The sequence below is a fragment of the Oncorhynchus mykiss genome, chromosome 19 (genome assembly GCF_057628025.1).
Source record: "Oncorhynchus mykiss isolate SJ-2025 chromosome 19, ASM5762802v1, whole genome shotgun sequence".
Lineage (NCBI taxonomy): Eukaryota > Metazoa > Chordata > Actinopteri > Salmoniformes > Salmonidae > Oncorhynchus > Oncorhynchus mykiss.
In genome coordinates, this window is record NC_143040.1 from 4,543,719 (window position 1) to 4,568,581 (window position 24,863).

At 41.3% G+C, this 24,863-nt stretch overlaps 11 non-coding genes across 11 annotated transcripts; all 11 read right to left on the reverse strand.

Annotated features, from left to right (window-relative positions):
• Nucleotides 1-1,981: 1,981 nt before the first annotated feature.
• LOC149974671 (U1 spliceosomal RNA) lies at nucleotides 1,982-2,145 on the reverse strand. The gene has a single exon (XR_016489148.1). It is a non-coding gene; the product is annotated as a U1 spliceosomal RNA (small nuclear RNA).
• Nucleotides 2,146-4,012: 1,867 nt separating this feature from the next.
• On the reverse strand, nucleotides 4,013-4,176 carry LOC149974672 (U1 spliceosomal RNA). Its single transcript, XR_016489145.1, has one exon. It is a non-coding gene; the product is annotated as a U1 spliceosomal RNA (small nuclear RNA).
• Nucleotides 4,177-6,043: 1,867 nt separating this feature from the next.
• On the reverse strand, nucleotides 6,044-6,207 carry LOC149974673 (U1 spliceosomal RNA). Its single transcript, XR_016489151.1, has one exon. It is a non-coding gene; the product is annotated as a U1 spliceosomal RNA (small nuclear RNA).
• A 1,867-nt stretch (nucleotides 6,208-8,074) lies between these two features.
• Nucleotides 8,075-8,238, reverse strand: LOC149974674 (U1 spliceosomal RNA). Its single transcript, XR_016489144.1, has one exon. It is a non-coding gene; the product is annotated as a U1 spliceosomal RNA (small nuclear RNA).
• A 2,035-nt stretch (nucleotides 8,239-10,273) lies between these two features.
• LOC149974675 (U1 spliceosomal RNA) lies at nucleotides 10,274-10,437 on the reverse strand. Its single transcript, XR_016489162.1, has one exon. It is a non-coding gene; the product is annotated as a U1 spliceosomal RNA (small nuclear RNA).
• A 1,867-nt stretch (nucleotides 10,438-12,304) lies between these two features.
• Nucleotides 12,305-12,468, reverse strand: LOC149974676 (U1 spliceosomal RNA). The gene has a single exon (XR_016489146.1). It is a non-coding gene; the product is annotated as a U1 spliceosomal RNA (small nuclear RNA).
• Nucleotides 12,469-14,503: 2,035 nt separating this feature from the next.
• Nucleotides 14,504-14,667, reverse strand: LOC149974677 (U1 spliceosomal RNA). The gene has a single exon (XR_016489166.1). It is a non-coding gene; the product is annotated as a U1 spliceosomal RNA (small nuclear RNA).
• Nucleotides 14,668-16,903: 2,236 nt separating this feature from the next.
• On the reverse strand, nucleotides 16,904-17,067 carry LOC149974678 (U1 spliceosomal RNA). Its single transcript, XR_016489140.1, has one exon. It is a non-coding gene; the product is annotated as a U1 spliceosomal RNA (small nuclear RNA).
• Nucleotides 17,068-19,068: 2,001 nt separating this feature from the next.
• On the reverse strand, nucleotides 19,069-19,232 carry LOC149974679 (U1 spliceosomal RNA). The gene has a single exon (XR_016489141.1). It is a non-coding gene; the product is annotated as a U1 spliceosomal RNA (small nuclear RNA).
• Nucleotides 19,233-21,233: 2,001 nt separating this feature from the next.
• LOC149974680 (U1 spliceosomal RNA) lies at nucleotides 21,234-21,397 on the reverse strand. The gene has a single exon (XR_016489143.1). It is a non-coding gene; the product is annotated as a U1 spliceosomal RNA (small nuclear RNA).
• A 1,835-nt stretch (nucleotides 21,398-23,232) lies between these two features.
• On the reverse strand, nucleotides 23,233-23,396 carry LOC149974681 (U1 spliceosomal RNA). The gene has a single exon (XR_016489158.1). It is a non-coding gene; the product is annotated as a U1 spliceosomal RNA (small nuclear RNA).
• Between the last annotated feature and the right edge of the window lie 1,467 nt (nucleotides 23,397-24,863).

Sequence of the window (24,863 nt, forward strand, 5' to 3'; positions counted from 1 at the left end):
GTCTGTTGTCATGGTAATGGTTGACCAGGGAAATGTCTGTTTTCATGGTAATAGTTGACCAGGGAAATTTCTGTGGCATTGTAATGGTTGACATGTACTGTGGTCTTAAATTACGAGTTGTACACGTTGGTAGAGGAGTACTCCTTCCAGGACAAAGGTGTTTGACTCACGGTTACCACTTCTACTACTGATAATACCACATCATATTGAACAGGGTTTAATGACGTTTACGAATACAGTTGCGGACAAGGCGAAGAAAAAAGCAATACATTTTGTTTTACTATATTATATCACGGACCGACTATTTTCCCATCAAGCAACACGGTAGAAATTCTAAATACATTGCATTTTTGGTCTAAATGTTGGTCTGGTAACACACAAGTAGGCGATGTACCAAAATGCTGAAATCACATTCGTGCACACAGCCAACCGAAAGACACCATTTATTTCTGGTGTTTTGTAGCGTTCCAGACGTTGTAGGAATAGTTTCATCACGCTTGTTTTCTGCTCTCAGTAAAATATGATTCCACCATCGACCACAGGGTGGCATACGACCCACAGATATGGAGGAGAAACAGTAGCCTACTACTTCATCAACAAGACACGGTAGTAGCTACAATGGGTGGTTTTTAATTAATTGTTTTATTTCACCAGGTAGGCTAGTTAGGAACAAGTTCTCATTTACAAACTGCGACCTGGCCAAGATAAAGCACAGCAGTGCGACAAAAACAACAACACAGAGTTACACGTAAACAAACGTAGTCAATAACACAGTAGAACATGAAAATAGAAAGATCTATGTACAGTGACATGGCCATACTCGTATTTGTAATTGTATCTGTAAATTGACAGGATGATACTCGCGATCAGGGTTAAACTGAAGTGTTTTAATATGCCTAAATACATTTTTGGCAGAATACCTCACTACACATTCTCACTGCAAAAAAAAAACCTGCAGAAATGTCTGTGGAATGGATCTGCATCTTGGAACAACAGAATCCATCTTATTGACTGATTTCATCAGGAAATAAGTGGACCAGGGACATGTCTGTGGCATGGTAATGGTTGACCAGGGAAATGTTTGTGGCATTGTAGACCAGGGACATGTCCGTGGAATGGTAATGGTTGACCAGGGAAATGTCTGTTGTCAAGGTAATGGTTGACCAGGGCAATGACTGTGGCATGGTAATGGTTGACCAGGGAAATGTCTGTTGTCATGGTAATGGTTGACCGTGAAATGACTGTGGAATGGTAATGGTTGACCAGGGAAATGTCTGTTGTCATGGTAATGGTTGACCAGGGAAATGTCTGTGGAATGGTAATGTTTAACCAGGGAAATGTCTGTTGTCAAGGTAATGGTTGACCAGGGCAATGACTGTGGCATGGTAATGGTTGACCAGGAAAATGTCTGTTGTCATGGTAATAGTTGACGAGGGAAATGTCTGTTGTCATGGTAATGTTTGACCAGGGACATGACTGTGGCATGGTAATGGTTGACCAGGGAAATGTCTGTTGTCATGGTAATGGTTGACCAGGGAAATGTCTGTTTTCATGGTAATAGTTGACCAGGGAAATTTCTGTGGCATTGTAATGGTTGACATGTACTGTGGTCTTAAATTACAAACTCTCCTATAAATTATTTAATATTCTAGCAAATGAAAGACCTCAATCCAGATTACATCATGAGGGCACAAAATGATCCATTCACAAGTAGGCCTTTGCCTTGACATTATCAGGACATGACAGGCATAATCACCAGTGCTACAATAACATATCACACACATCCGGGTTATCAGAAGACAAAATGTATCTCTGAGGCCTTAGTTGACTCATAAACAGACCCTACATTCTATAGCCATTCATCTGATAAGAACATGCAAATGTTGACAAATGTCCTTCTCAACACGAAACTCAATAGAAGAGCGAGTTAAAACACATTGAATTAATAAATATGTCCCTAAATTATTTTTAACATCAAGATCAGGGGAGAGCGGGAACGCAGTCCCCCACTACCAGAAATTATGCAATCGAGATTTCCACATTTGAGAAATTCGCAGGGGTCAGCACAGCCGGAGTGCAATGGCTGAGCCTCGCCCTGGGTGAACCGCCTTCGTGATCACGGTGTCTCCCTTACCAGGTAAGTATGAGTTGTACACGTTGGTAGAGGAGTACTCCTTCCAGGACAAAGGTGTTTGACTCACGGTTACCACTTCTACTACTGATAATACCACATCATATTGAACAGGGTTTAATGACGTTTACGAATACAGTTGCGGACAAGGCGAAGAAAAAAGCAATACATTTTGTTTTACTATATTATATCACGGACCGACTATTTTCCCATCAAGCAACACGGTAGAAATTCTAAATACATTGCATTTTTGGTCTAAATGTTGGTCTGGTAACACACAAGTAGGCGATGTACCAAAATGCTGAAATCACATTCGTGCACACAGCCAACCGAAAGACACCATTTATTTCTGGTGTTTTGTAGCGTTCCAGACGTTGTAGGAATAGTTTCATCACGCTTGTTTTCTGCTCTCAGTAAAATATGATTCCACCATCGACCACAGGGTGGCATACGACCCACAGATATGGAGGAGAAACAGTAGCCTACTACTTCATCAACAAGACACGGTAGTAGCTACAATGGGTGGTTTTTAATTAATTGTTTTATTTCACCAGGTAGGCTAGTTAGGAACAAGTTCTCATTTACAAACTGCGACCTGGCCAAGATAAAGCACAGCAGTGCGACAAAAACAACAACACAGAGTTACACGTAAACAAACGTAGTCAATAACACAGTAGAACATGAAAATAGAAAGATCTATGTACAGTGACATGGCCATACTCGTATTTGTAATTGTATCTGTAAATTGACAGGATGATACTCGCGATCAGGGTTAAACTGAAGTGTTTTAATATGCCTAAATACATTTTTGGCAGAATACCTCACTACACATTCTCACTGCAAAAAAAAAACCTGCAGAAATGTCTGTGGAATGGATCTGCATCTTGGAACAACAGAATCCATCTTATTGACTGATTTCATCAGGAAATAAGTGGACCAGGGACATGTCTGTGGCATGGTAATGGTTGACCAGGGAAATGTTTGTGGCATTGTAGACCAGGGACATGTCCGTGGAATGGTAATGGTTGACCAGGGAAATGTCTGTTGTCAAGGTAATGGTTGACCAGGGCAATGACTGTGGCATGGTAATGGTTGACCAGGGAAATGTCTGTTGTCATGGTAATGGTTGACCGTGAAATGACTGTGGAATGGTAATGGTTGACCAGGGAAATGTCTGTTGTCATGGTAATGGTTGACCAGGGAAATGTCTGTGGAATGGTAATGTTTAACCAGGGAAATGTCTGTTGTCAAGGTAATGGTTGACCAGGGCAATGACTGTGGCATGGTAATGGTTGACCAGGGAAATGTCTGTTGTCATGGTAATAGTTGACGAGGGAAATGTCTGTTGTCATGGTAATGTTTGACCAGGGACATGACTGTGGCATGGTAATGGTTGACCAGGGAAATGTCTGTTGTCATGGTAATGGTTGACCAGGGAAATGTCTGTTTTCATGGTAATAGTTGACCAGGGAAATTTCTGTGGCATTGTAATGGTTGACATGTACTGTGGTCTTAAATTACAAACTCTCCTATAAATTATTTAATATTCTAGCAAATGAAAGACCTCAATCCAGATTACATCATGAGGGCACAAAATGATCCATTCACAAGTAGGCCTTTGCCTTGACATTATCAGGACATGACAGGCATAATCACCAGTGCTACAATAACATATCACACACATCCGGGTTATCAGAAGACAAAATGTATCTCTGAGGCCTTAGTTGACTCATAAACAGACCCTACATTCTATAGCCATTCATCTGATAAGAACATGCAAATGTTGACAAATGTCCTTCTCAACACGAAACTCAATAGAAGAGCGAGTTAAAACACATTGAATTAATAAATATGTCCCTAAATTATTTTTAACATCAAGATCAGGGGAGAGCGGGAACGCAATCCCCCACTACCAGAAATTATGCAATCGAGATTTCCACATTTGAGAAATTCGCAGGGGTCAGCACAGCCGGAGTGCAATGGCTGAGCCTCGCCCTGGGTGAACCGCCTTCGTGATCACGGTGTCTCCCTTGCCAGGTAAGTATGAGTTGTACACGTTGGTAGAGGAGTACTCCTTCCAGGACAAAGGTGTTTGACTCACGGTTACCACTTCTACTACTGATAATACCACATCATATTGAACAGGGTTTAATGACGTTTACGAATACAGTTGCGGACAAGGCGAAGAAAAAAGCAATACATTTTGTTTTACTATATTATATCACGGACCGACTATTTTCCCATCAAGCAACACGGTAGAAATTCTAAATACATTGCATTTTTGGTCTAAATGTTGGTCTGGTAACACACAAGTAGGCGATGTACCAAAATGCTGAAATCACATTCGTGCACACAGCCAACCGAAAGACACCATTTATTTCTGGTGTTTTGTAGCGTTCCAGACGTTGTAGGAATAGTTTCATCACGCTTGTTTTCTGCTCTCAGTAAAATATGATTCCACCATCGACCACAGGGTGGCATACGACCCACAGATATGGAGGAGAAACAGTAGCCTACTACTTCATCAACAAGACACGGTAGTAGCTACAATGGGTGGTTTTTAATTAATTGTTTTATTTCACCAGGTAGGCTAGTTAGGAACAAGTTCTCATTTACAAACTGCGACCTGGCCAAGATAAAGCACAGCAGTGCGACAAAAACAACAACACAGAGTTACACGTAAACAAACGTAGTCAATAACACAGTAGAACATGAAAATAGAAAGATCTATGTACAGTGACATGGCCATACTCGTATTTGTAATTGTATCTGTAAATTGACAGGATGATACTCGCGATCAGGGTTAAACTGAAGTGTTTTAATATGCCTAAATACATTTTTGGCAGAATACCTCACTACACATTCTCACTGCAAAAAAAAAACCTGCAGAAATGTCTGTGGAATGGATCTGCATCTTGGAACAACAGAATCCATCTTATTGACTGATTTCATCAGGAAATAAGTGGACCAGGGACATGTCTGTGGCATGGTAATGGTTGACCAGGGAAATGTTTGTGGCATTGTAGACCAGGGACATGTCCGTGGAATGGTAATGGTTGACCAGGGAAATGTCTGTTGTCAAGGTAATGGTTGACCAGGGCAATGACTGTGGCATGGTAATGGTTGACCAGGGAAATGTCTGTTGTCATGGTAATGGTTGACCGTGAAATGACTGTGGAATGGTAATGGTTGACCAGGGAAATGTCTGTTGTCATGGTAATGGTTGACCAGGGAAATGTCTGTGGAATGGTAATGTTTAACCAGGGAAATGTCTGTTGTCAAGGTAATGGTTGACCAGGGCAATGACTGTGGCATGGTAATGGTTGACCAGGGAAATGTCTGTTGTCATGGTAATAGTTGACGAGGGAAATGTCTGTTGTCATGGTAATGTTTGACCAGGGACATGACTGTGGCATGGTAATGGTTGACCAGGGAAATGTCTGTTGTCATGGTAATGGTTGACCAGGGAAATGTCTGTTTTCATGGTAATAGTTGACCAGGGAAATTTCTGTGGCATTGTAATGGTTGACATGTACTGTGGTCTTAAATTACAAACTCTCCTATAAATTATTTAATATTCTAGCAAATGAAAGACCTCAATCCAGATTACATCATGAGGGCACAAAATGATCCATTCACAAGTAGGCCTTTGCCTTGACATTATCAGGACATGACAGGCATAATCACCAGTGCTACAATAACATATCACACACATCCGGGTTATCAGAAGACAAAATGTATCTCTGAGGCCTTAGTTGACTCATAAACAGACCCTACATTCTATAGCCATTCATCTGATAAGAACATGCAAATGTTGACAAATGTCCTTCTCAACACGAAACTCAATAGAAGAGCGAGTTAAAACACATTGAATTAATAAATATGTCCCTAAATTATTTTTAACATCAAGATCAGGGGAGAGCGCGAACGCAGTCCCCCACTACCAGAAATTATGCAATCGAGATTTCCACATTTGAGAAATTCGCAGGGGTCAGCACAGCCGGAGTGCAATGGCTGAGCCTCGCCCTGGGTGAACCGCCTTCGTGATCACGGTGTCTCCCTTGCCAGGTAAGTATGAGTTGTACACGTTGGTAGAGGAGTACTCCTTCCAGGACAAAGGTGTTTGACTCACGGTTACCACTTCTACTACTGATAATACCACATCATATTGAACAGGGTTTAATGACGTTTACGAATACAGTTGCGGACAAGGCGAAGAAAAAAGCAATACATTTTGTTTTACTATATTATATCACGGACCGACTATTTTCCCATCAAGCAACACGGTAGAAATTCTAAATACATTGCATTTTTGGTCTAAATGTTGGTCTGGTAACACACAAGTAGGCGATGTACCAAAATGCTGAAATCACATTCGTGCACACAGCCAACCGAAAGACACCATTTATTTCTGGTGTTTTGTAGCGTTCCAGACGTTGTAGGAATAGTTTCATCACGCTTGTTTTCTGCTCTCAGTAAAATATGATTCCACCATCGACCACAGGGTGGCATACGACCCACAGATATGGAGGAGAAACAGTAGCCTACTACTTCATCAACAAGACACGGTAGTAGCTACAATGGGTGGTTTTTAATTAATTGTTTTATTTCACCAGGTAGGCTAGTTAGGAACAAGTTCTCATTTACAAACTGCGACCTGGCCAAGATAAAGCACAGCAGTGCGACAAAAACAACAACACAGAGTTACACGTAAACAAACGTAGTCAATAACACAGTAGAACATGAAAATAGAAAGATCTATGTACAGTGACATGGCCATACTCGTATTTGTAATTGTATCTGTAAATTGACAGGATGATACTCGCGATCAGGGTTAAACTGAAGTGTTTTAATATGCCTAAATACATTTTCGGCAGAATACCTCACTACACATTCTCACTGCAAAAAAAAAACCTGCAGAAATGTCTGTGGAATGGATCTGCATCTTGGAACAACAGAATCCATCTTATTGACTGATTTCATCAGGAAATAAGTGGACCAGGGACATGTCTGTGGCATGGTAATGGTTGACCAGGGAAATGTTTGTGGCATTGTAGACCAGGGACATGTCCGTGGAATGGTAATGGTTGACCAGGGAAATGTCTGTTGTCAAGGTAATGGTTGACCAGGGCAATGACTGTGGCATGGTAATGGTTGACCAGGGAAATGTCTGTTGTCATGGTAATGGTTGACCGTGAAATGACTGTGGAATGGTAATGGTTGACCAGGGAAATGTCTGTTGTCATGGTAATGGTTGACCAGGGAAATGTCTGTGGAATGGTAATGTTTAACCAGGGAAATGTCTGTTGTCAAGGTAATGGTTGACCAGGGCAATGACTGTGGCATGGTAATGGTTGACCAGGGAAATGTCTGTTGTCATGGTAATAGTTGACGAGGGAAATGTCTGTTGTCATGGTAATGTTTGACCAGGGACATGACTGTGGCATGGTAATGGTTGACCAGGGAAATGTCTGTTGTCATGGTAATGGTTGACCAGGGAAATGTCTGTTTTCATGGTAATAGTTGACCAGGGAAATTTCTGTGGCATTGTAATGGTTGACATGTACTGTGGTCTTAAATTACAAACTCTCCTATAAATTATTTAATATTCTAGCAAATGAAAGACCTCAATCCAGATTACATCATGAGGGCACAAAATGATCCATTCACAAGTAGGCCTTTGCCTTGACATTATCAGGACATGACAGGCATAATCACCAGTGCTACAATAACATATCACACACATCCGGGTTATCAGAAGACAAAATGTATCTCTGAGGCCTTAGTTGACTCATAAACAGACCCTACATTCTATAGCCATTCATCTGATAAGAACATGCAAATGTTGACAAATGTCCTTCTCAACACGAAACTCAATAGAAGAGCGAGTTAAAACACATTGAATTAATAAATATGTCCCTAAATTATTTTTAACATCAAGATCAGGGGAGAGCGCGAACGCAGTCCCCCACTACCAGAAATTATGCAATCGAGATTTCCACATTTGAGAAATTCGCAGGGGTCAGCACAGCCGGAGTGCAATGGCTGAGCCTCACCCTGGGTGAACCGCCTTCGTGATCACGGTGTTTCCCTTGCCAGGTAAGTATGAGTTGTACACGTTGGTAGAGGAGTACTCCTTCCAGGACAAAGGTGTTTGACTCACGGTTACCACTTCTACTACTGATAATACCACATCATATTGAACAGGGTTTAATGACGTTTACGAATACAGTTGCGGACAAGGCGAAGAAAAAAGCAATACATTTTGTTTTACTATATTATATCACGGACCGACTATTTTCCCATCAAGCAACACGGTAGAAATTCTAAATACATTGCATTTTTGGTCTAAATGTTGGTCTGGTAACACACAAGTAGGCGATGTACCAAAATGCTGAAATCACATTCGTGCACACAGCCAACCGAAAGACACCATTTATTTCTGGTGTTTTGTAGCGTTCCAGACGTTGTAGGAATAGTTTCATCACGCTTGTTTTCTGCTCTCAGTAAAATATGATTCCACCATCGACCACAGGGTGGCATACGACCCACAGATATGGAGGAGAAACAGTAGCCTACTACTTCATCAACAAGACACGGTAGTAGCTACAATGGGTGGTTTTTAATTAATTGTTTTATTTCACCAGGTAGGCTAGTTAGGAACAAGTTCTCATTTACAAACTGCGACCTGGCCAAGATAAAGCACAGCAGTGCGACAAAAACAACAACACAGAGTTACACGTAAACAAACGTAGTCAATAACACAGTAGAACATGAAAATAGAAAGATCTATGTACAGTGACATGGCCATACTCGTATTTGTAATTGTATCTGTAAATTGACAGGATGATACTCGCGATCAGGGTTAAACTGAAGTGTTTTAATATGCCTAAATACATTTTCGGCAGAATACCTCACTACACATTCTCACTGCAAAAAAAAAACCTGCAGAAATGTCTGTGGAATGGATCTGCATCTTGGAACAACAGAATCCATCTTATTGACTGATTTCATCAGGAAATAAGTGGACCAGGGACATGTCTGTGGCATGGTAATGGTTGACCAGGGAAATGTTTGTGGCATTGTAGACCAGGGACATGTCCGTGGAATGGTAATGGTTGACCAGGGAAATGTCTGTTGTCAAGGTAATGGTTGACCAGGGCAATGACTGTGGCATGGTAATGGTTGACCAGGGAAATGTCTGTTGTCATGGTAATGGTTGACCGTGAAATGACTGTGGAATGGTAATGGTTGACCAGGGAAATGTCTGTTGTCATGGTAATGGTTGACCAGGGAAATGTCTGTGGAATGGTAATGTTTAACCAGGGAAATGTCTGTTGTCAAGGTAATGGTTGACCAGGGCAATGACTGTGGCATGGTAATGGTTGACCAGGGAAATGTCTGTTTTCATGGTAATGGTTGACCAGGGAAATGTCTGTTGTCATGGTAATAGTTGACGAGGGAAATGTCTGTTGTCATGGTAATGTTTGACCAGGGACATGACTGTGGCATGGTAATGGTTGACCAGGGAAATGTCTGTTGTCATGGTAATGGTTGACCAGGGAAATGTCTGTTTTCATGGTAATAGTTGACCAGGGAAATTTCTGTGGCATTGTAATGTTTGACCAGGGACATGACTGTGGCATGGTAATGGTTGACCAGGGAAATGTCTGTTGTCATGGTAATGGTTGACCAGGGAAATGTCTGTTTTCATGGTAATAGTTGACCAGGGAAATTTCTGTGGCATTGTAATGGTTGACATGTACTGTGGTCTTAAATTACAAACTCTCCTATAAATTATTTAATATTCTAGCAAATGAAAGACCTCAATCCAGATTACATCATGAGGGCACAAAATGATCCATTCACAAGTAGGCCTTTGCCTTGACATTATCAGGACATGACAGGCATAATCACCAGTGCTACAATAACATATCACACATATCCGGGTTATCAGAAGACAAAATGTATCTCTGAGGCCTTAGTTGACTCATAAACAGACCCTACATTCTATAGCCATTCATCTGATAAGAACATGCAAATGTTGACAAATGTCCTTCTCAACACGAAACTCAATAGAAGAGCGAGTTAAAACACATTGAATTAATAAATATGTCCCTAAATTATTTTTAACATCAAGATCAGGGGAGAGCGCGAACGCAGTCCCCCACTACCAGAAATTATGCAATCGAGATTTCCACATTTGAGAAATTCGCAGGGGTCAGCACAGCCGGAGTGCAATGGCTGAGCCTCGCCCTGGGTGAACCGCCTTCGTGATCACGGTGTCTCCCTTGCCAGGTAAGTATGAGTTGTACACGTTGGTAGAGGAGTACTCCTTCCAGGACAAAGGTGTTTGACTCACGGTTACCACTTCTACTACTGATAATACCACATCATATTGAACAGGGTTTAATGACGTTTACGAATACAGTTGCGGACAAGGCGAAGAAAAAAGCAATACATTTTGTTTTACTATATTATATCACGGACCGACTATTTTCCCATCAAGCAACACGGTAGAAATTCTAAATACATTGCATTTTTGGTCTAAATGTTGGTCTGGTAACACACAAGTAGGCGATGTACCAAAATGCTGAAATCACATTCGTGCACACAGCCAACCGAAAGACACCATTTATTTCTGGTGTTTTGTAGCGTTCCAGACGTTGTAGGAATAGTTTCATCACGCTTGTTTTCTGCTCTCAGTAAAATATGATTCCACCATCGACCACAGGGTGGCATACGACCCACAGATATGGAGGAGAAACAGTAGCCTACTACTTCATCAACAAGACACGGTAGTAGCTACAATGGGTGGTTTTTAATTAATTGTTTTATTTCACCAGGTAGGCTAGTTAGGAACAAGTTCTCATTTACAAACTGCGACCTGGCCAAGATAAAGCACAGCAGTGCGACAAAAACAACAACACAGAGTTACACGTAAACAAACGTAGTCAATAACACAGTAGAACATGAAAATAGAAAGATCTATGTACAGTGACATGGCCATACTCGTATTTGTAATTGTATCTGTAAATTGACAGGATGATACTCGCGATCAGGGTTAAACTGAAGTGTTTTAATTTGCCTAAATACATTTTTAGCAGAGTACCTCACTACACATTCTCACTGCAAAAAAAAAACCTGCAGAAATGTCTGTGGAATGGATCTGCATCTTGGAACAACAGAATCCATCTTATTGACTGATTTCATCAGGAAATAAGTGGACCAGGGACATGTCTGTGGCATGGTAATGGTTGACCAGGGAAATGTTTGTGGCATTGTAGACCAGGGACATGTCCGTGGAATGGTAATGGTTGACCAGGGAAATGTCTGTTGTCAAGGTAATGGTTGACCAGGGCAATGACTGTGGCATGGTAATGGTTGACCAGGGAAATGTCTGTTGTCATGGTAATGGTTGACCGTGAAATGACTGTGGAATGGTAATGGTTGACCAGGGAAATGTCTGTTGTCATGGTAATGGTTGACCAGGGAAATGTCTGTGGAATGGTAATGTTTAACCAGGGAAATGTCTGTTGTCAAGGTAATGGTTGACCAGGGCAATGACTGTGGCATGGTAATGGTTGACCAGGGAAATGTCTGTTGTCATGGTAATAGTTGACGAGGGAAATGTCTGTTGTCATGGTAATGTTTGACCAGGGACATGACTGTGGCATGGTAATGGTTGACCAGGGAAATGTCTGTTGTCATGGTAATGGTTGACCAGGGAAATGTCTGTTTTCATGGTAATAGTTGACCAGGGAAATTTCTGTGGCATTGTAATGGTTGACATGTACTGTGGTCTTAAATTACAAACTCTCCTATAAATTATTTAATATTCTAGCAAATGAAAGACCTCAATCCAGATTACATCATGAGGGCACAAAATGATCCATTCACAAGTAGGCCTTTGCCTTGACATTATCAGGACATGACAGGCATAATCACCAGTGCTACAATAACATATCACACACATCCGGGTTATCAGAAGACAAAATGTATCTCTGAGGCCTTAGTTGACTCATAAACAGACCCTACATTCTATAGCCATTCATCTGATAAGAACATGCAAATGTTGACAAATGTCCTTCTCAACACGAAACTCAATAGAAGAGCGAGTTAAAACACATTGAATTAATAAATATGTCCCTAAATTATTTTTAACATCAAGATCAGGGGAGAGCGCGAACGCAGTCCCCCACTACCAGAAATTATGCAATCGAGATTTCCACATTTGAGAAATTCGCAGGGGTCAGCACAGCCGGAGTGCAATGGCTGAGCCTCACCCTGGGTGAACCACCTTCGTGATCACGGTGTTTCCCTTGCCAGGTAAGTATGAGTTGTACACGTTGGTAGAGGAGTACTCCTTCCAGGACAAAGGTGTTTGACTCACGGTTACCACTTCTACTACTGATAATACCACATCATATTGAACAGGGTTTAATGACGTTTACGAATACAGTTGCGGACAAGGCGAAGAAAAAAGCAATACATTTTGTTTTACTATATTATATCACGGACCGACTATTTTCCCATCAAGCAACACGGTAGAAATTCTAAATACATTGCATTTTTGGTCTAAATGTTGGTCTGGTAACACACAAGTAGGCGATGTACCAAAATGCTGAAATCACATTCGTGCACACAGCCAACCGAAAGACACCATTTATTTCTGGTGTTTTGTAGCGTTCCAGACGTTGTAGGAATAGTTTCATCACGCTTGTTTTCTGCTCTCAGTAAAATATGATTCCACCATCGACCACAGGGTGGCATACGACCCACAGATATGGAGGAGAAACAGTAGCCTACTACTTCATCAACAAGACACGGTAGTAGCTACAATGGGTGGTTTTTAATTAATTGTTTTATTTCACCAGGTAGGCTAGTTAGGAACAAGTTCTCATTTACAAACTGCGACCTGGCCAAGATAAAGCACAGCAGTGCGACAAAAACAACAACACAGAGTTACACGTAAACAAACGTAGTCAATAACACAGTAGAACATGAAAATAGAAAGATCTATGTACAGTGACATGGCCATACTCGTATTTGTAATTGTATCTGTAAATTGACAGGATGATACTCGCGATCAGGGTTAAACTGAAGTGTTTTAATATGCCTAAATACATTTTCGGCAGAATACCTCACTACACATTCTCACTGCAAAAAAAAAACCTGCAGAAATGTCTGTGGAATGGATCTGCATCTTGGAACAACAGAATCCATCTTATTGACTGATTTCATCAGGAAATAAGTGGACCAGGGACATGTCTGTGGCATGGTAATGGTTGACCAGGGAAATGTTTGTGGCATTGTAGACCAGGGACATGTCCGTGGAATGGTAATGGTTGACCAGGGAAATGTCTGTTGTCAAGGTAATGGTTGACCAGGGCAATGACTGTGGCATGGTAATGGTTGACCAGGGAAATGTCTGTTGTCATGGTAATGGTTGACCGTGAAATGACTGTGGAATGGTAATGGTTGACCAGGGAAATGTCTGTTGTCATGGTAATGGTTGACCAGGGAAATGTCTGTGGAATGGTAATGTTTAACCAGGGAAATGTCTGTTGTCAAGGTAATGGTTGACCAGGGCAATGACTGTGGCATGGTAATGGTTGACCAGGGAAATGTCTGTTTTCATGGTAATGGTTGACCAGGGAAATGTCTGTTGTCATGGTAATAGTTGACGAGGGAAATGTCTGTTGTCATGGTAATGTTTGACCAGGGACATGACTGTGGCATGGTAATGGTTGACCAGGGAAATGTCTGTTGTCATGGTAATGGTTGACCAGGGAAATGTCTGTTTTCATGGTAATAGTTGACCAGGGAAATTTCTGTGGCATTGTAATGTTTGACCAGGGACATGACTGTGGCATGGTAATGGTTGACCAGGGAAATGTCTGTTGTCATGGTAATGGTTGACCAGGGAAATGTCTGTTTTCATGGTAATAGTTGACCAGGGAAATTTCTGTGGCATTGTAATGGTTGACATGTACTGTGGTCTTAAATTACAAACTCTCCTATAAATTATTTAATATTCTAGCAAATGAAAGACCTCAATCCAGATTACATCATGAGGGCACAAAATGATCCATTCACAAGTAGGCCTTTGCCTTGACATTATCAGGACATGACAGGCATAATCACCAGTGCTACAATAACATATCACACATATCCGGGTTATCAGAAGACAAAATGTATCTCTGAGGCCTTAGTTGACTCATAAACAGACCCTACATTCTATAGCCATTCATCTGATAAGAACATGCAAATGTTGACAAATGTCCTTCTCAACACGAAACTCAATAGAAGAGCGAGTTAAAACACATTGAATTAATAAATATGTCCCTAAATTATTTTTAACATCAAGATCAGGGGAGAGCGCGAACGCAGTCCCCCACTACCAGAAATTATGCAATCGAGATTTCCACATTTGAGAAATTCGCAGGGGTCAGCACAGCCGGAGTGCAATGGCTGAGCCTCGCCCTGGGTGAACCGCCTTCGTGATCACGGTGTCTCCCTTGCCAGGTAAGTATGAGTTGTACACGTTGGTAGAGGAGTACTCCTTCCAGGACAAAGGTGTTTGACTCACGGTTACCACTTCTACTACTGATAATACCACATCATATTGAACAGGGTTTAATGACGTTTACGAATACAGTTGCGGACAAGGCGAAGAAAAAAGCAATACATTTTGTTTTACTATATTATATCACGGACCGACTATTTTCCCATCAAGCAACACGGTAGAAATTCTAAATACATTGCATTTTTGGTCTAAATGTTGGTCTGGTAACACACAAGTAGGCGATGTACCAAAATGCTGAAATCACATTCGTGCACACAGCCAACCGAAAGACACCATTTATTTCTGGTGTTTTGTAGCGTTCCAGACGTTGTAGGAATAGTTTCATCACGCTTGTTTTCTGCTCTCAGTAAAATATGATTCCACCATCGACCACAGGGTGGCATACGACCCACAGATATGGAGGAGAAACAGTAGCCTACTACTTCATCAACAAGACACGGTAGTAGCTACAATGGGTGGTTTTTAATTAATTGTTTTATTTCACCAGGTAGGCTAGTTAGGAACAAGTTCTCATTTACAAACTGCGACCTGGCCAAGATAAAGCACAGCAGTGCGACAAAAACAACAACACAGAGTTACACGTAAACAAACGTAGTCAATAACACAGTAGAACATGAAAATAGAAAGATCTATGTACAGTGACATGGCCATACTCGTATTTGTAATTGTATCTGTAAATTGACAGGATGATACTCGCGATCAGGGTTAAACTGAAGTGTTTTAATTTGCCTAAATACATTTTTAGCAGAGTACCTCACTACACATTCTCACTGCAAAAAAAAAACCTGCAGAAATGTCTGTGGAATGGATCTGCATCTTGGAACAACAGAATCCATCTTATTGACTGATTTCATCAGGAAATAAGTGGACCAGGGACATGTCTGTGGCATGGTAATGGTTGACCAGGGAAATGTTTGTGGCATTGTAGACCAGGGACATGTCCGTGGAATGGTAATGGTTGACCAGGGAAATGTCTGTTGTCAAGGTAATGGTTGACCAGGGAAATGTCTGTGGAATGGTAATGTTTAACCAGGGAAATGTCTGTTGTCAAGGTAATGGTTGACCAGGGCAATGACTGTGGCATGGTAATGGTTGACCAGGGAAATGTCTGTTGTCATGGTAATGGTTGACCGTGAAATGACTGTGGAATGGTAATGGTTGACCAGGGAAATGTCTGTTGTCATGGTAATGGTTGACCAGGGAAATGTCTGTGGAATGGTAATGTTTAACCAGGGAAATGTCTGTTGTCAAGGTAATGGTTGACCAGGGCAATGACTGTGGCATGGTAATGGTTGACCAGGGAAATGTCTGTTTTCATGGTAATGGTTGACCAGGGAAATGTCTGTTGTCATGGTAATAGTTGACGAGGGAAATGTCTGTTGTCATGGTAATGTTTGACCAGGGACATGACTGTGGCATGGTAATGGTTGACCAGGGAAATGTCTGTTGTCATGGTAATGGTTGACCAGGGAAATGTCTGTTTTCATGGTAATAGTTGACCAGGGAAATTTCTGTGGCATTGTAATGTTTGACCAGGGACATGACTGTGGCATGGTAATGGTTGACCAGGGAAATGTCTGTTGTCATGGTAATGGTTGACCAGGGAAATGTCTGTTTTCATGGTAATAGTTGACCAGGGAAATTTCTGTGGCATTGTAATGTTTGACCAGGGACATGACTGTGGCATGGTAATGGTTGACCAGGGAAATGTCTGTTGTCATGGTAATGGTTGACCAGGGAAATGTCTGTTTTCATGGTAATAGTTGACCAGGGAAATTTCTGTGGCATTGTAATGGTTGACATGTACTGTGGTCTTAAATTACAAACTCTCCTATAAATTATTTAATATTCTAGCAAATGAAAGACCTCAATCCAGATTACATCATGAGGGCACAAAATGATCCATTCACAAGTAGGCCTTTGCCTTGACATTATCAGGACATGACAGGCATAATCACCAGTGCTACAATAACATATCACACATATCCGGGTTATCAGAAGACAAAATGTATCTCTGAGGCCTTAGTTGACTCATAAACAGACCCTACATTCTATAGCCATTCATCTGATAAGAACATGCAAATGTTGACAAATGTCCTTCTCAACACGAAACTCAATAGAAGAGCGAGTTAAAACACATTGAATTAATAAATATGTCCCTAAATTATTTTTAACATCAAGATCAGGGGAGAGCGCGAACGCAGTCCCCCACTACCAGAAATTATGCAATCGAGATTTCCACATTTGAGAAATTCGCAGGGGTCAGCACAGCCGGAGTGCAATGGCTGAGCCTCGCCCTGGGTGAACCGCCTTCGTGATCACGGTGTCTCCCTTACCAGGTAAGTATGAGTTGTACACGTTGGTAGAGGAGTACTCCTTCCAGGACAAAGGTGTTTGACTCACGGTTACCACTTCTACTACTGATAATACCACATCATATTGAACAGGGTTTAATGACGTTTACGAATACAGTTGCGGACAAGGCGAAGAAAAAAGCAATACATTTTGTTTTACTATATTATATCACGGACCGACTATTTTCCCATCAAGCAACACGGTAGAAATTCTAAATACATTGCATTTTTGGTCTAAATGTTGGTCTGGTAACACACAAGTAGGCGATGTACCAAAATGCTGAAATCACATTCGTGCACACAGCCAACCGAAAGACACCATTTATTTCTGGTGTTTTGTAGCGTTCCAGACGTTGTAGGAATAGTTTCATCACGCTTGTTTTCTGCTCTCAGTAAAATATGATTCCACCATCGACCACAGGGTGGCATACGACCCACAGATATGGAGGAGAAACAGTAGCCTACTACTTCATCAACAAGACACGGTAGTAGCTACAATGGGTGGTTTTTAATTAATTGTTTTATTTCACCAGGTAGGCTAGTTAGGAACAAGTTCTCATTTACAAACTGCGACCTGGCCAAGATAAAGCACAGCAGTGCGACAAAAACAACAACACAGAGTTACACGTAAACAAACGTAGTCAATAACACAGTAGAACATGAAAATAGAAAGATCTATGTACAGTGACATGGCCATACTCGTATTTGTAATTGTATCTGTAAATTGACAGGATGATACTCGCGATCAGGGTTAAACTGAAGTGTTTTAATTTGCCTAAATACATTTTTAGCAGAGTACCTCACTACACATTCTCACTGCAAAAAAAAAACCTGCAGAAATGTCTGTGGAATGGATCTGCATCTTGGAACAACAGAATCCATCTTATTGACTGATTTCATCAGGAAATAAGTGGACCAGGGACATGTCTGTGGCATGGTAATGGTTGACCAGGGAAATGTTTGTGGCATTGTAGACCAGGGACATGTCCGTGGAATGGTAATGGTTGACCAGGGAAATGTCTGTTGTCAAGGTAATGGTTGACCAGGGCAATGACTGTGGCATGGTAATGGTTGACCAGGGAAATGTCTGTTGTCATGGTAATGGTTGACCGTGAAATGACTGTGGAATGGTAATGGTTGACCAGGGAAATGTCTGTTGTCATGGTAATGGTTGACCAGGGAAATGTCTGTGGAATGGTAATGTTTAACCAGGGAAATGTCTGTTGTCAAGGTAATGGTTGACCAGGGCAATGACTGTGGCATGGTAATGGTTGACCAGGGAAATGTCTGTTGTCATGGTAATGGTTGACCGTGAAATGACTGTGGAATGGTAATGGTTGACCAGGGAAATGTCTGTTGTCATGGTAATGGTTGACCAGGGAAATGTCTGTTTTCATGGTAATGGTTGACCAGGGAAATGTCTGTTGTCATGGTAATAGTTGACGAGGGAAATGTCTGTTGTCATGGTAATGTTTGACCAGGGACATGACTGTGGCATGGTAATGGTTGACCAGGGAAATGTCTGTTGTCATGGTAATGGTTGACCAGGGAAATGTCTGTTTTCATGGTAATAGTTGACCAGGGAAATTTCTGTGGCATTGTAATGGTTGACATGTACTGTGGTCTTAAATTACAAACTCTCCTATAAATTATTTAATATTCTAGCAAATGAAAGACCTCAATCCAGATTACATCATGAGGGCACAAAATGATCCATTCACAAGTAGGCCTTTGCCTTGACATTATCAGGACATGACAGGCATAATCACCAGTGCTACAATAACATATCACACACATCCGGGTTATCAGAAGACAAAATGTATCTCTGAGGCCTTAGTTGACTCATAAACAGACCCTACATTCTATAGCCATTCATCTGATAAGAACATGCAAATGTTGACAAATGTCCTTCTCAACACGAAACTCAATAGAAGAGCGAGTTAAAACACATTGAATTAATAAATATGTCCCTAAATTATTTTTAACATCAAGATCAGGGGAGAGCGCGAACGCAGTCCCCCACTACCAGAAATTATGCAATCGAGATTTCCACATTTGAGAAATTCGCAGGGGTCAGCACAGCCGGAGTGCAATGGCTGAGCCTCGCCCTGGGTGAACCGCCTTCGTGATCACGGTGTCTCCCTTACCAGGTAAGTATGAGTTGTACACGTTGGTAGAGGAGTACTCCTTCCAGGACAAAGGTGTTTGACTCACGGTTACCACTTCTACTACTGATAATACCACATCATATTGAACAGGGTTTAATGACGTTTACGAATACAGTTGCGGACAAGGCGAAGAAAAAAGCAATACATTTTGTTTTACTATATTATATCACGGACCGACTATTTTCCCATCAAGCAACACGATAGAAATTCTAAATACATTGCATTTTTGGTCTAAATGTTGGTCTGGTAACACACAAGTAGGCGATGTACCAAAATGCTAAAATCACATTCGTGCACACAGCCAACCGAAAGACACCATTTATTTCTGGTGTTTTGTAGCGTTCCAGACGTTGTAGGAATAGTTTCATCACGCTTGTTTTCTGCTCTCAGTAAAATATGATTCCACCATCGACCACAGGGTGGCATACGACCCACAGATATGGAGGAGAAACAGTAGCCTACTACTTCATCAACAAGACACGGTAGTAGCTACAATGGGTGGTTTTTAATTAATTGTTTTATTTCACCAGGTAGGCTAGTTAGGAACAAGTTCTCATTTACAAACTGCGACCTGGCCAAGATAAAGCACAGCAGTGCGACAAAAACAACAACACAGAGTTACACGTAAACAAACGTAGTCAATAACACAGTAGAACATGAAAATAGAAAGATCTATGTACAGTGACATGGCCATACTCGTATTTGTAATTGTATCTGTAAATTGACAGGATGATACTCGCGATCAGGGTTAAACTGAAGTGTTTTAATATGCCTAAATACATTTTTGGCAGAATACCTCACTACACATTCTCACTGCAAAAAAAAAACCTGCAGAAATGTCTGTGGAATGGATCTGCATCTTGGAACAACAGAATCCATCTTATTGACTGATTTCATCAGGAAATAAGTGGACCAGGGACATGTCTGTGGCATGGTAATGGTTGACCAGGGAAATGTTTGTGGCATTGTAGACCAGGGACATGTCCGTGGAATGGTAATGGTTGACCAGGGAAATGTCTGTTGTCAAGGTAATGGTTGACCAGGGCAATGACTGTGGCATGGTAATGGTTGACCAGGGAAATGTCTGTTGTCATGGTAATGGTTGACCGTGAAATGACTGTGGAATGGTAATGGTTGACCAGGGAAATGTCTGTTGTCATGGTAATGGTTGACCAGGGAAATGTCTGTGGAATGGTAATGTTTAACCAGGGAAATGTCTGTTGTCAAGGTAATGGTTGACCAGGGCAATGACTGTGGCATGGTAATGGTTGACCAGGGAAATGTCTGTTGTCATGGTAATGGTTGACCGTGAAATGACTGTGGAATGGTAATGGTTGACCAGGGAAATGTCTGTTGTCATGGTAATGGTTGACCAGGGAAATGTCTGTTTTCATGGTAATGGTTGACCAGGGAAATGTCTGTTGTCATGGTAATAGTTGACGAGGGAAATGTCTGTTGTCATGGTAATGTTTGACCAGGGACATGACTGTGGCATGGTAATGGTTGACCAGGGAAATGTCTGTTGTCATGGTAATGGTTGACCAGGGAAATGTCTGTTTTCATGGTAATAGTTGACCAGGGAAATTTCTGTGGCATTGTAATGGTTGACATGTACTGTGGTCTTAAATTACAAACTCTCCTATAAATTATTTAATATTCTAGCAAATGAAAGACCTCAATCCAGATTACATCATGAGGGCACAAAATGATCCATTCACAAGTAGGCCTTTGCCTTGACATTATCAGGACATGACAGGCATAATCACCAGTGCTACAATAACATATCACACACATCCGGGTTATCAGAAGACAAAATGTATCTCTGAGGCCTTAGTTGACTCATAAACAGACCCTACATTCTATAGCCATTCATCTGATAAGAACATGCAAATGTTGACAAATGTCCTTCTCAACACGAAACTCAATAGAAGAGCGAGTTAAAACACATTGAATTAATAAATATGTCCCTAAATTATTTTTAACATCAAGATCAGGGGAGAGCGCGAACGCAGTCCCCCACTACCAGAAATTATGCAATCGAGATTTCCACATTTGAGAAATTCGCAGGGGTCAGCACAGCCGGAGTGCAATGGCTGAGCCTCGCCCTGGGTGAACCGCCTTCGTGATCACGGTGTCTCCCTTACCAGGTAAGTATGAGTTGTACACGTTGGTAGAGGAGTACTCCTTCCAGGACAAAGGTGTTTGACTCACGGTTACCACTTCTACTACTGATAATACCACATCATATTGAACAGGGTTTAATGACGTTTACGAATACAGTTGCGGACAAGGCGAAGAAAAAAGCAATACATTTTGTTTTACTATATTATATCACGGACCGACTATTTTCCCATCAAGCAACACGATAGAAATTCTAAATACATTGCATTTTTGGTCTAAATGTTGGTCTGGTAACACACAAGTAGGCGATGTACCAAAATGCTGAAATCACATTCGTGCACACAGCCAACCGAAAGACACCATTTATTTCTGGTGTTTTGTAGCGGTCCAGACGTTGTAGGAATAGTTTCATCACGCTTGTTTTCTGCTCTCAGTAAAATATGATTCCACCATCGACCACAGGGTGGCATACGACCCACAGATATGGAGGAGAAACAGTAGCCTACTACTTCATCAACAAGACACGGTAGTAGCTACAATGGGTGGTTTTTAATTAATTGTTTTATTTCACCAGGTAGGCTAGTTAGGAACAAGTTCTCATTTACAAACTGCGACCTGGCCAAGATAGAGCACAGCAGTGCGACAAAAACAACAACACAGAGTTACACGTAAACAAACGTAGTCAATAACACAGTAGAACATGAAAATAGAAAGATCTATGTACAGTGACATGGCCATACTCGTATTTGTAATTGTATCTGTAAATTGACAGGATGATACTCGCGATCAGGGTTAAACTGAAGTGTTTTAATATGCCTAAATACATTTTTAGCAGAGTACCTCACTACACATTCTCACTGCAAAAAAAAAAACCTGCAGAAATGTCTGTGGAATGGATCTGCATCTTGGAACAACAGAATCCATCTTATTGACTGATTTCATCAGGAAATAAGTGGACCAGGGACATGTCTGTGGCATGGTAATGGTTGACCAGGGAAATGTTTGTGGCATTGTAGACCAGGGACATGTCCGTGGAATGGTAATGGTTGACCAGGGAAATGTCTGTTGTCAAGGTAATGGTTGACCAGGGAAATGTCTGTGGAATGGTAATGTTTAACCAGGGAAATGTCTGTTGTCAAGGTAATGGTTGACCAGGGCAATGACTGTGGCATGGTAATGGTTGACCAGGGAAATGTCTGTTGTCATGGTAATGGTTGACCGTGAAATGACTGTGGAATGGTAATGGTTGACCAGGGAAATGTCTGTTTTCATGGTAATGGTTGACCAGGGAAATGTCTGTTGTCATGGTAATAGTTGACGAGGGAAATGTCTGTTGTCATGGTAATGTTTGACCAGGGACATGACTGTGGCATGGTAATGGTTGACCAGGGAAATGTCTGTTGTCATGGTAATGGTTGACCAGGGAAATGTCTGTTTTCACGGTAATAGTTGACCAGGGAAATTTCTGTGGCATTGTAATGGTTGACATGTACTGTGGTCTTAAATTACAAACTCTCCTATAAATTATTTAATATTCTAGCAAATGAAAGACCTCAATCCAGATTACATCATGAGGGCACAAAATGATCCATTCACAAGTAGGCCTTTGCCTTGACATTATCAGGACATGACAGGCATAATCACCAGTGCTACAATAACATATCACACACATCCGGGTTATCAGAAGACAAAATGTATCTCTGAGGCCTTAGTTGACTCATAAACAGACCCTACATTCTATAGCCATTCATCTGATAAGAACATGCAAATGTTGACAAATGTCCTTCTCAACACGAAACTCAATAGAAGAGCGAGTTAAAACACATTGAATTAATAAATATGTCCCTAAATTATTTTTAACATCAAGATCAGGGGAGAGCGCAAACGCAGTCCCCCACTACCAGAAATTATGCAATCGAGATTTCCACATTTGAGAAATTCGCAGGGGTCAGCACAGCCGGAGTGCAATGGCTGAGCCTCGCCCTGGGTGAACCGCCTTCGTGATCACGGTGTCTCCCTTAACAGGTAAGTATGAGTTGTACACGTTGGTAGAGGAGTACTCCTTCCAGGACAAAGGTGTTTGACTCACGGTTACCACTTCTACTACTGATAATACCACATCATATTGAACAGGGTTTAATGACGTTTACGAATACAGTTGCGGACAAGGCGAAGAAAAAAGCAATACATTTTGTTTTACTATATTATATCACGGACTGACTATTTTCCCATCAAGCAACACGGTAGAAATTCTAAATACATTGCATTTTTGGTCTAAATGTTGGTCTGGTAACACACAAGTAGGCGATGTACCAAAATGCTGAAATCACATTCGTGCACACAGCCAACCGAAAGACACCATTTATTTCTGGTGTTTTGTAGCGGTCCAGACGTTGTAGGAATAGTTTCATCACGCTTGTTTTCTGCTCTCAGTAAAATATGATTCCACCATCGACCACAGGGTGGCATACGACCCACAGATATGGAGGAGAAACAGTAGCCTACTACTTCATCAACAAGACACGGTAGTAGCTACAATGGGTGGTTTTTAATTAATTGTTTTATTTCACCAGGTAGGCTAGTTAGGAACAAGTTCTCATTTACAAACTGCGACCTGGCCAAGATAGAGCACAGCAGTGCGACAAAAACAACAACACAGAGTTACACGTAAACAAACGTAGTCAATAACACAGTAGAACATGAAAATAGAAAGATCTATGTACAGTGACATGGCCATACTCGTATTTGTAATTGTATCTGTAAATTGACAGGATGATACTCGCGATCAGGGTTAAACTGAAGTGTTTTAATATGCCTAAATACATTTTTAGCAGAGTACCTCACTACACATTCTCACTGCAAAAAAAAAAACCTGCAGAAATGTCTGTGGAATGGATCTGCATCTTGGAACAACAGAATCCATCTTATTGACTGATTTCATCAGGAAATAAGTGGACCAGGGACATGTCTGTGGCATGGTAATGGTTGACCAGGGAAATGTTTGTGGCATTGTAGACCAGGGACATGTCCGTGGAATGGTAATGGTTGACCAGGGAAATGTCTGTTGTCAAGGTAATGGTTGACCAGGGAAATGTCTGTGGAATGGTAATGTTTAACCAGGGAAATGTCTGTTGTCAAGGTAATGGTTGACCAGGGCAATGACTGTGGCATGGTAATGGTTGACCAGGGAAATGTCTGTTGTCATGGTAATGGTTGACCGTGAAATGACTGTGGAATGGTAATGGTTGACCAGGGAAATGTCTGTTGTCATGGTAATGGTTGACCAGGGAAATGTCTGTTTTCATGGTAATGGTTGACCAGGGAAATGTCTGTTGTCATGGTAATAGTTGACGAGGGAAATGTCTGTTGTCATGGTAATGTTTGACCAGGGACATGACTGTGGCATGGTAATGGTTGACCAGGGAAATGTCTGTTGTCATGGTAATGGTTGACCAGGGAAATGTCTGTTTTCACGGTAATAGTTGACCAGGGAAATTTCT